The sequence below is a fragment of the Lissotriton helveticus genome, chromosome 5_1 (assembly GCF_964261635.1).
Source record: "Lissotriton helveticus chromosome 5_1, aLisHel1.1, whole genome shotgun sequence".
NCBI classification, from domain to species: Eukaryota; Metazoa; Chordata; class Amphibia; order Caudata; family Salamandridae; genus Lissotriton; species Lissotriton helveticus.
The window spans coordinates 828,323,964-828,336,959 of record NC_136065.1 but is presented as its reverse complement, the minus strand read 5'-3'; positions in this window follow the sequence as shown (position 1 = coordinate 828,336,959).

The following is a 12,996-nucleotide window of genomic DNA, read 5'->3' as shown; positions in this document are numbered from 1 at the left end:
GAGAAGGATGCAAATAGATAAGGGACGTGTGAACAGCAATAAAGAGACCTTCAATATATGTAAGGTTTATAGGAGGGGAAATTGTGATTAACGAATTCAGGAAAATATCAGGATCGAGGAGTTGTGTGAAAGGAAATGTTTGAAGAAAGAGGAAGTGTGAGGTAGATCTTGAGTGACAGTGACACAAAGGAAGTACAACAAAACAAACTGAGAGTACAGAAATAGAAAGAAGTTGGAATGAGAGATCGATAATTACAGAAAGGGACGTAAAATAAGATGTAGGGAAATATCTGAAACTTAGAAACAGACTTAGCTTGTAACATCAATTGAAGAGAAAATCACTGTGTCACAAATACTTTAGTAACGGAAAAACATGAAATACAGTCATTCCAGTGAAGTGTCATATCACATTCATTACCACTGCTTGTGGATTTTGCCCACGTGGCTGTGGATGTGTACTTAACTTGAGTCCATGTATATCACTCGCTTGTAATTATTAGTGTGATATTACACTCGCTGCCACACACACTTCTAGAGGTTCTAAAGACTGCTCCGTATGGACATGAGAGATTGTACAATGAATGAATGAAGGAGTGCAATATATATATAGAATATTTATAGTTGATAGTAACTATGATGTGTGCCCCCGCCATGCATAGTCTTGTCAACAATGATGTCATTTCAATGTTGCAGCGATGTTATCAATGAAGTCACAGAACATGTCATGAGTGATGTAATATGTGGGGTGATTAGCAGTGCATGGCGAGGGTGTGTGTTATAGTTACTTTAGGGCACAAGTTCTGGCAGGTTCTAACTGGTGATTTTCAATTGTGTTTAAATTTGGTTTTAGTTTAAAACATTTCGTTGTCTTTGAAGCTTTGACCCAACTATAACATTACTTTAATCAGTGAATTTCTAAGGTTTTTAAAAAGAATTTAAATTCCTAACAAATAATATCATTTTAACCTTTGATTTTTTTCATTGTATTTCTAGAGTTGTTTTAAGGTAAAGTATTATTTTATTACCATATTTAAAGCCAACCGCCACGCATGGCCGTCCAGGTCCTGTATCAAACCCTGTGCAGGCATGTCAATCCTCCATCTAAATAGTAACAGATAGAGATCCAATACACAGCCTGCTATCTATTGAGCCATGGTATTGAATTGCTTTATATATCCTCCAAGTATTTTTTTTTTATTTTTCTCAGTCCAGCATTGTAAGTGGAACAGGTGTTCCCAAACATGGGTTACATAGTTTACTGCAGGAACTGACCTGTTATATACCACACTCCAAAATGTATATTCTTCCTGATTTGTTTTTTTTTTGGGTACAAGAGGATGTTTTTATTTATTTGCTGTGCTTAAGCAAACTCCCTTTCTAGCTTTAGGGATGATCATATCTCTATATACACATCTCATACATACATTTCAAATATACATCTATCCATTTTATACATAGATATAATCATTATGGAAATTCCCCATTATTGCAATTCAGTCACAGACTCAAAAGCTTCTATGAGCTTCTCAGTTTATGAGAATTAATTCATGTAGGGTTCAATAAACAGTTTCAATCAAACTTGCAGTCCATTCACTTCCAAAAAATAACCCAAAGCATTATGTTTTTCACGACGTCTCCATCAAAATCCAATGCATTTTGAGACTAGCATCTCTTAATCTGGGATCGTTCATGTCAAATTAGCAACTCTGTTGTAAGATAACTTTTAAATTCAGGCACTAATGCAAACTAACTGTTTGCTGTATTTTCCTTCAAATGTATAGATTCAAGTAGACCTTATTCTGAGGTATAATCTTCAAACGTCTAGCATGATTGTTTTCCCCTATAATCAAATCGTAATCTAGTTAACGCCTTAAACTCTAGAATTTGAAATCTTAATGAAATTGAAGATGTAAAAAAATGTCAAACTGTCCTTCTTTATATTCAGTGTAGTCTATACCTCTTTGAGTAGCTCACTGTGCCAGAGTATACAAGCTTCCCATCTCTGCTGAAGCCCAATGAGGTTTTAAACATTTGTAGGGCTGTTGGTATTCATGTGCAGAGACGGCAGGGCCTGGCCTTTTAGGCTGTACTGCCAATTTTGGGACAGGGCAGGGCTTACTTGCAGATGAATGACCCCGTCCTGTAGTGGCACACAGTGCAAATATATTATGGATTCGAACGAGACCCAGAGCAATTGTGAGTAGTTGAGTTTAACGTATTAAATGTATCATCTTTTTTTTTCTCATTGGATTAAACTTGAACAATTGAGCATTATCTCACCTGGAAAGGGGTGTTGATGAATCAGAGACATTAAAGGACCTGACCTGGGCTGCATAAAACATGCAGAGCATTTGCCTTCATTGCACCGGGTGCACCTTTTAAAAGATGCGCCTAGCGCAATGAAGGACAATGCGCCATATTATGATGAATTGGCTGCCCCCAGGGCAGCCGCAAACTTGCATTTCCCCTAGGGCAGCGCATTCATGTGAAAAACGGAATGGCTGCTTTGAAGCCGGTCCATGTTTTCATAGTGCAGGCTGCAACCCACCTGCACTTTGAAAGGGGACTAGAGATTCCCTTGCAGGCGGATGCAGTGAGTGACTGCACCCGCCTGCAAGGACTGCACCCGCCTGCAAGGGGACGTCTGGTAATCCCTTTCCCCCGCCAGAGGGCTGATCTCAGGGGCCCCACTGACAGTGTGTCACCTTTCAGGTAACACACTGTCAGTGCGCCCCCTGAGAGCTCCTTTGCCTCTGCGTCCACATCAGTAATACGGTGCGGGTGGAGAGGCAAAAAGATTCCCTCATTTGCTTGGGGCACGCCCCCATGCAAACGAGGGAATGCCCTCTGAAGATAGCACTGGTGCTCTATGGGTGCCATCGCTATCGGTATTAAAGAAGCGGTCGCACAAGCGTCTGCGGTCCCTTCTTCAATACCAAAGTGCCCGAGGCGTGCAAAGCTGGCGCAAACTTCCATTGCGCCCCGGGTCACTTGTATAATATGGCCACTGATGGTGAATTTCCACCTCAATTTAAGTCTTCTTGCTGTAACCAGTAGCATCAAGAATGCAACTTGAAGGACCTGACAAACTGGAGAGACCATGGACTTGAGACTTTGCCCATGTTCTCATTCCCCTTTCCAATCAGCAGTCCCCTTTCAGTGTTTTTTTGGATTCTCAATACACCTTAGGATGGCGGATTTTATTTTTGGGACGTGGGTACTGTAGCTGGGCCCACTGAGTTACCTTGCCCGAAACCCTCACCTACACGCTAGAATAACAACAGATATATGTTAACATGTGAGAACCATTCAAACACCTGGCCTTCATCAAACAGATGTGATCCAGACATTGCAAGTAGGTCTTATAGCTCAGAAGGCATGTGAGTGCATGACGTCTATAAGTAGGACATGTAAAAATGAAATCTCACCATGTCCTTCCATTAATTAGCACCCAAAAGCTAATCTCATTGTAGGAATGCTAGCTTGCCCGTAAACAAATACTTGAATGTAATATTAAATAATAATTCTACTACCTCGGCATAGGGAACGGCTAGAAATAGAATTCAACAACTCTTTTTAATATTATCAAAAGCCCAATTTAATATTGCAGTCAGATTTTAGTTAAATATTTATGAAAAGTCACTTTCAAGAAGTTATCTTTCCCTGGTTACAGCCTCTGGAGGCTAATTTGCATTAGCCTTCAGCTACTTCCATCTGAGTGCTCAAACCCTGAATAGGGTGTGAAAACTGCTCCCAGAGCAGAGTTAAAAACCTGGGTGCAGGGAAGTGTGTTTGTTCCTCCGGCAGGATGACCATGTGGGCTATGCCGAGGCAATTCATACTTCAAAGGGCCTGCCCATGTCACAGGCAGATGACACCTAGACAGGCTCCTACCTTGGTGTCCCCAGTCAGCGAGGCAGCGAGGCATCAATCCCAGTGGAAGGAGAACTGCCCCCAAAACTGGTTTGGAGTGACTAAAAAGGATAGGTTGCTAATTTCCCTGACCACACCACTAGCTAGGCAGCCAGGCTCTGCACATAGGGAGAAAGTGTTACCATCTTGGATTGGTGGCAGCAGTGGGGTTGTTTGCATTAGGGTAGACCGGAACTGCTGCATAAGTAGGTTGGGTTACCCTTAGGAACTTTTACCCCATTTATAAGAGAGGGTCCAGTAGTCAACCATGCCCACTGGCTAGTGTCAGGCATAAATGCGTCATCTCATTGCACCCTTTTCAGAACATATTCTGGACCTGAGGAAAACTGTACAAGCTGCCTGTGACCTGACATGAGTCCTGAAGTACTGAACATTCCCCTTCTCGAACCTAGGTCAAAGAAGTGGACTCCAAGGTCTATACAGCTGACCTCCTGTTCAAGCTACAGGGATAAAACAAGCAGCAAGACGCCTTTTCTTGCACCTTCGCAGCTGACCATTTTTAAGTAAACCTGCCTGAAACTCTGCTGTTGGCTTCAGCAAGAGGTAGTCCTGCCCCCAAATTGCTAATCATGAGGTCCTGGAACTCTTGGCTTTGTTTAGTTGAGTTTCTCCCATCACCCCTGATAACCCTAGAATTAGAAACCTTTTCATCCTCACAACCTCCAGAGGACTGGGAGAAACCTGCCAAGGCAATCTGACCAAGGTACGTTGCCACTGGGTGAGGATTCAGGCTTCTCACACTCAGAGCTTCTCCACAGCAGCACATTTGATTCATCAGCATCTTGCAGACAAGGTATCTGACCTTGTATAGACTTTTCGGCTACAGCCTGAAAAAGGATTTCGGACTCTGGAAAATTACTAAATGCACACAATGCATAGAAATGTTAACAAAGAGAAAGCGCAAAGGTATTCAGCTAGTGAGGGATCTTCACCGGGCAGGAAATTCAAATTTCTCCTGCTTGGAGCTTTCCTGCCAAAAAACAGTTTTTTCACAGGGACCGCAACCCATGGTCTCCTCAGCTTCTGCTTCTGCCTAGCCCCACTGAAGGTTTTTGACTTCCATTTTTGAGACTAACTTGGTCCAACTTGGTCCTGTATCTGACTCGCACAGCATAGTAGTTGGCCTCAAATCACGCCTCAGTCCCAGTCTACTGTGACCAGTTGACCGCGGTTGGTGCTTAAAGGTTATTTGATTTTTGTCGTTTCAGTGTCATTTTGTTTATTAGAATGTATTCAATTGTTTAATTCAGTTTGGGATTTTTATTGTTTTTTGTTTTGACTTTATTACATTTTGGTACTGCATAAATACTATTCGCAGTGTCCTAAGTTGAGCCTGTCTGCTGTGGAAAAGTAAATTTTGCCATGTTCTGTGTCCCTACGTGTCCTCCATCTTATGTTATGTGTGCATGATTAAATATGCATATGTATCCCCCATGTTCGATTAAAGACGCAATTACAGTTGTGTCCATCTCTAGTATGCCAGTTTCCAGTTCTCGTGAATACTACGAATATCAGGCCTATGTAAAGTTGCGTTGCCACGTTTCTCAGTGTGCACGTTATTTCATTGTAAAGTCCCCGTTTCTAGGCCTCAAAAGGGCCCGGACACCAGATTCAGCTCCTGTCTCCTGAGCCCTCACTGAGGAGCGATACAGCCCCCACCTGTATTCCTGACCCTTCACTTACTTCCTGCCTCACAGTGCCCGGCTCAGCCTGGCTCTGCCTACGAGTCTGCCAAGAGTATGTTATGATTCTAGTTATCAGTCCAGCCCTCCTTCTCTGCATTCCTAAGCTACTGAATCGCATCAATAGTTTCCGTCATTGTCTAGCTTTTACGTCTCCATGTAAGAGAAATACTGCATTTAATGGTCATTTAATATTCTTCAACGCACTACATGTAGAATAATGTATGCTCCAGTCTTAGAGTCTGTTAGCCTTTACCCCGATAACTTTTGGATTCTATCAACATGTTCTCTAAACATCAGATACTAGATACTGTTTAAGTACATGTCGCCCTGACTCTCCAGACTTCAGTCTCTACTCCTAGCACAGAGTTCATAGCCCCCAGCTTCTCCTAGTAACACGTCATTGTCAGTTTGCGCGCACCACTAGGTTAGAGGTTCCGGCTCCTTAGGTAGCCCCCTCCACGTTTCCGCCCCATTTATGACATATTCTGTTACGTTTGCATCACATGTCTATGTATACGCCCTGTTACACCCACTTTTATGCCTTATCTTTCGCGACTGCTATTGACCACACCCACTGCTCCGCCTACTGTAATTCACTGTAATGTAACTGTTTTAGTATATATACTTGTGCACTGTTATAAAAGTTGTGCTAGCTAGCCATCCCAGATCTTGTCCGTGCAGGTTGTCCTGTTCCTGTCCTTTATGCTGTATTAAACCTGCAAACTCCTACTACCTCGAATCTTGACTCTTATTTATTGAGCTATCTGTTATTGCTATGTCCAGTAAAACCTAGATCCGGTATTATTTATTTATATACCACATAATGGCGCCCGAATAGGAACTTGCCCTTTCCCCACGCGCCGGTGAAGCCACGCCGGCCCCCTGACCCTCTGCAGCCGTGACGGAACCATACCGTGCACGTGCAGATATTTCTGCTTCAAGTATCCCTCAGGCCCACGGAGGAGACGGAGGTGGCGGTCCAGCATCCAGACGAGGCGGTGGAGGAACGCGGCGAGTCCCGACCAGAGCCCAAGCCGAGAGTCCAAGGTCCGAGGTATCCGGAGGCCCACCCGTAACAGAAGTCCGAAGTTCGTCCGTCCGGCGTCGAAGCAGTCCAGTCCAGTCCGAGGCCTTCCGTTCTTGCTGCCCGGTGAGTACCGTTGCTGGGGTAGTATCTAGACAGGGTCAATCTAATTGACTCTGGTCCGTGGGTTTTGGTGGTACACAGACCCAAAACGAAGTGTCCACTTCGGTGGATGCGGGTCCTGACGTGTCTCTTTATGAGACCGGTAAGTTTCGTACTGTTTTAGCAGTGCATCTAGTTTCTGTTCTAGTCAGTTCTGTTCTCGAGAAGATCCATGTATTCTGTTTTCAGTATTCCAGGTAGTATTCTGTTCGAACTGTTATTTTAAATGTTCTTCATGTATTTTTAATGTCGTGGTATGAATGTGGAGTAATTATCGTGTTCATTGTGTATTGTATTGTGTCTAGATTACAGTTCAGTTATGCCTTTATTCTCGAAACTACGTCAGCTAAAAACTAGAAAAGGTCTGCTAGAAGCAGCAGTTCCTGTCCCGCCGAGGGACAGTCCAGGTCATTTTATGTATCAGAAGCATGGCATAAGTGCCATATTATATCTAGATTTATGGGTGGAATACACCAAAGAGTTAGAAGAAAAGTATAGATGGCCCATATCAGGTACGTGGGATGCCGAGTGCATCATGCGAGTAGAAGAAGCATTATGGAAAAAGAAAGCCAGACAGTCACAGAAAGATGCCATCGAGTTATGGCGCAAAGAATCTCATAAAAGAACCGAAAAAGAAATCAGAAAGTCAGAACTAAGTAGAGAATCCTTGCAACGAGCCCAAGAAAGGGAACTAATCGAGATAGGTGAACGAGTTAAAACCGAACAGTCAGACAGACAGAGGAATGCCCTTATTAAGGGTATGCACCCTCTTCTTGCCGAGGGCTTGCCAAAAGCGACCCCGGAGGCATCCAGTAATTTTCCGCCACCACTAGTTCCGACCAAGCTACGTCACAAACCGACCGCAGCTGATATTTTTATTTCGTCCTATTTGGACGACACAGTCCCAGAATATGCAAATCCTGTTCCGCCAGTCCCTGTAAATAATGTAAATCCTGCTCCTCCAGTCACCGGAGTACCTGCTACGGTACCCCCGGTCCAGCCAACATTACAATTTCCCACTCTGCCAGCACGAAGAGTATCAGTCGACGATTCTAGTTTAGGGGCCGCAGGAGGAGGTCCTCCTGGTACCCCGCCGCCGCACCAACGTAGAACGTTGGCCGAGTTACATGAATGTGCGTTACAGCGTACGCCCAAATATAAGTCCGTTGCAGACATCCGACGAGCTCTCACTGAATGCCGCTATGATCCAGTTGCAGGTGATGATAGTACAGTAATATATTCCATCCGTGTAAGACGGGTGACCGGGTATTTGGACACCCTACCGGATATGAAAGGGGATCTAGACAGAATATATCGTTTCATCCGTACAGGGGATGATCCAGAAAGTATTGGCGAAGCCATGTCTCAAAGGAAAGCTGAGATCCAGCTCATGCTATTAAAGTTTCTGATTAATTGTTTAATAAGAGAACAAGATTACCCGACTAAAGATCCGGCCGAAATGAGAATCCTGACAAGGTGGAGTGATAATATAGCCGAGGGTAAGCACAAGACTATCAGTAGTATAGAGAGTATGTACAAGAAAATTCGTAAGGAAATACTAAAGTTACACGAACAACGTAAAGCAGCACAAGTAAGCGAGAAAGAAAATGACTCTACTGAAGAGGTAGAGGACGAGAATCCCGCTAGAATAGCGTATGTAGGAAAATCTAGATTTCCAGATCGCCATTTGCGCCTAGAACACAAGTCAGTTTTACATCATCCAGCACCAGAACAAGGTTCTCTAGAACAAGTATTTCAGGCTACCGATCACATTCTGAAATCACGAATCGGTTACAGTGAATTAAGTACTATGCATGAACAAGAACTAGCCCGATCAGCAGTCCGATGGGCTACTGATTCTACCACTTTTCCAGACGAAATAGTGGCACAAATGTTCCTGAAACTGCCCCCAGCCGAGCAACGACTGGTGGGTATGTATATGATCCAACACCTCATTACTCTGTATGAGGGTCAACATTCTGATCCAGGTCCGTTACACGATGTCCTGAACGAGTTACTCCAGTATAGATGGAAAGGTCTAGGTACCGATTTAATTAGTGTCATTCTAGAACAGCGCCACAAATATAGAACGTTTTTGAACCCGCATTTTGTTCATGTCTCACCCCCAGAAAATAAACCCTTTTACATAGACAGACAGAATCCGTTACGAGAAGTACACCCAGTTAGGACAACAGATGGTGAAATGCAACGAGTGTTTGTTTACACTCCGATTACAAAGATGGAACTCTTAGAGATGAAGAAATTAATTCCCTGTCATGACAAAAATCCAGCAGGGTTCCACCGAGAATTAAAGGACATGCTCCGTATGGGAGAATACACGTATCCAGATATAATTAAAATGTTAAAGGTCCTGTTGCCCGCAGGGGTATATGAAAAACTCAAGGAAAAAGATTGGGAGGTGGGAGAGAAAAAGATCGATTGGGCAGTTCTAGAAGCTGAAGATAAGATACGAGTACCAGGTACCGGTCTAGGAGAGAAATGTAAAGAATTACCAGAATTGTTAATACAAGTTTTGCCCAGATTATTAGCCACTAAAAAGGAAGACTGGGATGCAATCTCAGCCTGTAAACAGAAACAAGATGAAGACACTAGTGATTTTTATTCTAGATTTGAGAAATGCTTTAGTATTAACAGTGGCCTCAAGACAAGTAGCGAGTCATACCCTCATCTTTTTGTTACTAAATTAGTCGAGAATTCAAGCCCACAAGTTAAGAACCGAGTTTTGAAAGTCGAAAGTACCTGGCAAGCTAATACCCCGTCCCAGATGTTACAGATGCTTCAATACCACCAGAATAGAATCAGAGAAGAGCAAGATCATGAAAGGAAACGTATGAAAGACACGAAAATGAAAGTACTAGTTGCACAATCTGTTCCTCAAGACAGTCAGAAGAGGGGTACGAATCAAGCCAGTCATCCTGCAGTTCCCGTTAAAGGGACATGCAATTATTGTAAACAGCCAGGTCATTATATAAACGAGTGTGCAGTTGTGAAACACAATATAGCTACTGGTAAGACTAAAGAAAGACCACGTCCGCCTAGACAAGAACAAGTTTCACAGGCTTCTCAGCCACAGAATGCACAACAGACAGTTCCAGCACCGCAGCCTATTGCTGCAACACAGCATGTTACACAGCAGATGTACCAGTATGCACAGTCCGAGTATCCAGAGTATCAGCCGTACTCATGAAACAGCCTAGAGAGGGAGGTAGGCTTGCCTCTCATCGAGATACCTGTAGATCAAGAGGGTCCCTATGTTCATAGTCAAGTATTAGGGAAAGACAGAAAGTTTCTGATTGATACAGGGGCAAGTAGAACCACCATCAGTCACGCCGAGGTTCCAGGGGCTCCGCTCTCAGGCTCTAGAAATGTTTCCCTTGGATTTTCAGGAAAGCCTATTGTAAACGAGATATCTAAGCCAGTTACTCTAGAAGTAGGTCCATTGTCCCGCACTACTGATCTGTTACTTACGAAATCATGTCCAGAAAATCTGTTAGGTATTAAAACACTGAAAGAGTTAGGTGCAGTTATTTGCTGCTCCCCCGAGGGAATACGATTGTTCCTACGTGACTTCAAGGGTCACTATGTATTACGAGATTTTGATACAAGATTGTCTAATGTTCCACAGCATCTATGGGCACAAGGTCCAACTGATGTTGGTTATATGCAAATCACACCCCATCGTGTGACTCTCAAGCCAGGTGTAGTGTTACCACGAATCAGACAGTACAGATTGCCACCTGAGGCTGTAGCAGCCTTATCCAAAATTATTGACGAGCTCATGGCTCAAGGAGTAGTTGTAGAAACTGACTCCAATGTATGTAATTCTCCGATCAATCCAGTCATGAAACGTACTGATCCAAATGCACCCCCAGTATATCGATTAGTGATTGACCTTCGAGAACTCAATAAATGTATCATTCCCCAGTACCCAGTTGTCCCAGATATCTCTTCCCTATTGACAGCCATTGATTCTGAAGCCTCATTTTTTACAGTCATAGACCTTAAGAACGCGTTTTTCAGTGTCCCCATTCATCCAGACAGCCAGTTTCTTTTCGGATTTTGTTTAAATGGAAGGAGCTATATGTTCACACGCGCTCCTCAAGGTTTCACAGAAAGTCCAAGTATTTACAGTCAAGCACTTAAGAGACAACTAGACAATATTCACATGCCAACTGACACTGCCCTGCTCCAGTATGTCGATGATCTACTGATCACAGCCCGTTCTGAACGTGCTTGCGAGCGAGCATCCCTTACAGTCTTGTATTTCCTTGCCGAGATGGGGCACAAGGTGTCCCCTTCTAAGCTTCAATTCTGTGTCCAGCAAGTGATCTATTTAGGCCACTTACTGTCCAAGAGGGGTAGGCAGTTGACACCTGACCGTATCCCGTTAATAGCGAGTCTTCCTCAGCCCAAGACCCAGAAGGAGGTACGTGCTTTTATCGGCCTTACTTCTTACTGCAGACAATGGATTCCTCAGTATGCATTTCTAGCCAAGCCACTGATACAGTTAACGACACAGGAGGCAGCCGTATCGACTGTCCTCCCTTGGACATCTGAACATACACTTAGTTTTAATGAGTTAAAGAAAGCTCTATGCCAAGCTCCAGTCCTAGCTACACCGAACTACAGTAAGCCTTTTACACTTTTCGTCACTGAACGTGAAGGTACAGCATTATCTGTTCTCACACAAGATCAAGCAGGACAATACAAGCCCTGTGCTTATTTTTCGAGCACATTAGATCCTGTAGCCCAGGCTCTGCCTGTGTTCCTCAAGTCAGTTGCAGCCACAGCACTAGCTATCAGACAAAGTGATTCCATAGTATTAGGACATTCCTTGACAGTACAAGTTCCACACTCTGTGGAAGTTCTTTTAAACCGAACACAGACTCAGCACTTGACAATTGCACGTTTAACAGGTTATGAACTGACACTGTTCCAGCCACACATAGAAATCAGACGCTGCAACGTTTTAAATCCTGCTACACTGTTACCGTCAGTTACTTCAAATCATGCCACACATGACTGTGTGGAAGTAGTTAACACTATGACTAAGCCAAGACAAGATCTGACAGATATTCCATTACCAGATCCCGACCTGACACTTTATGTGGATGGTTCATGTATGAGAACAAGTACAGGAGAACTAGTAGCCGCGTATGCAGTGACTACTGACACTGAAGTTATTGAAACACACCGTATTGACACTCTGTCCGCTCAAGCAGCAGAGCTAGTTGCTCTGACACAAGCCTGCATACACGCTAAGAACCTGAAAGTTAATGTTTACACAGATTCACGTTACGCATTTGGAGTCGTACACGACTTTGGAGTGCTCTGGCAGGAGAGAGGTTTCATGACTTCTCATGGAACCAAGATTCAGCATGGTCTCCTTATTCAAGCTCTGTTAGATGCCATACATTTACCGACATCTATTGCTATCATGAAATGCAAAGCACATACGAAAGTTACTGACACTATTTCTCAAGGTAATGATCTAGCAGATCGCACAGCCAAGCTTACAGCTCAGACTCCAGACATTCCAGTTAATAAGACACCGACACACACTCCAGATCCGACTACATGTATGACAGTTAAGGACCCTACTCAAGATGTCATAGATATCCAGTTACATGCTACTCCCGATGAAATCAAGAAATGGTTCGAACAAGGAGGGGTCCAGACAGATCAGGGATGGGTAACGAAGGGTAAAGCCACATGGTTTCTCCCCGACTCTATGGTTCAAGTCATTATCAATACCGCACATAGTCCAGCACATTTAGGAGAAAAAGCTATGTTAGATAGTATCCAGAACATCTGGTTCAACAAGCATTTACGAGCTGCAGCCAAGCAGAAAGTCCGTACCTGTATGATATGTTGCCAGTTTAATCCAGGTAAAAGTGTTCCGGTGGAACAAGGTGGGTTCCAGCCCCCTGACCACCCTTTTGAAGTCCTCCAGATGGATTATATTCAGATGGAGCGATGTCGAGGTTTCAAGTATGTCCTTGTAGTTGTATGCGCTTTGTCCAGGTGGACAGAAGCATATCCAGTCCCAGATTACACAGCCGCGACCACTGCCAAGCAGTTGGTTCGTGAATTCTTCCCCCGCTACGGACTCCCTAGAGTCGTATATTCTGACAACGGCCAGCCATTCTCATCTGAGCTCATGAAACACAT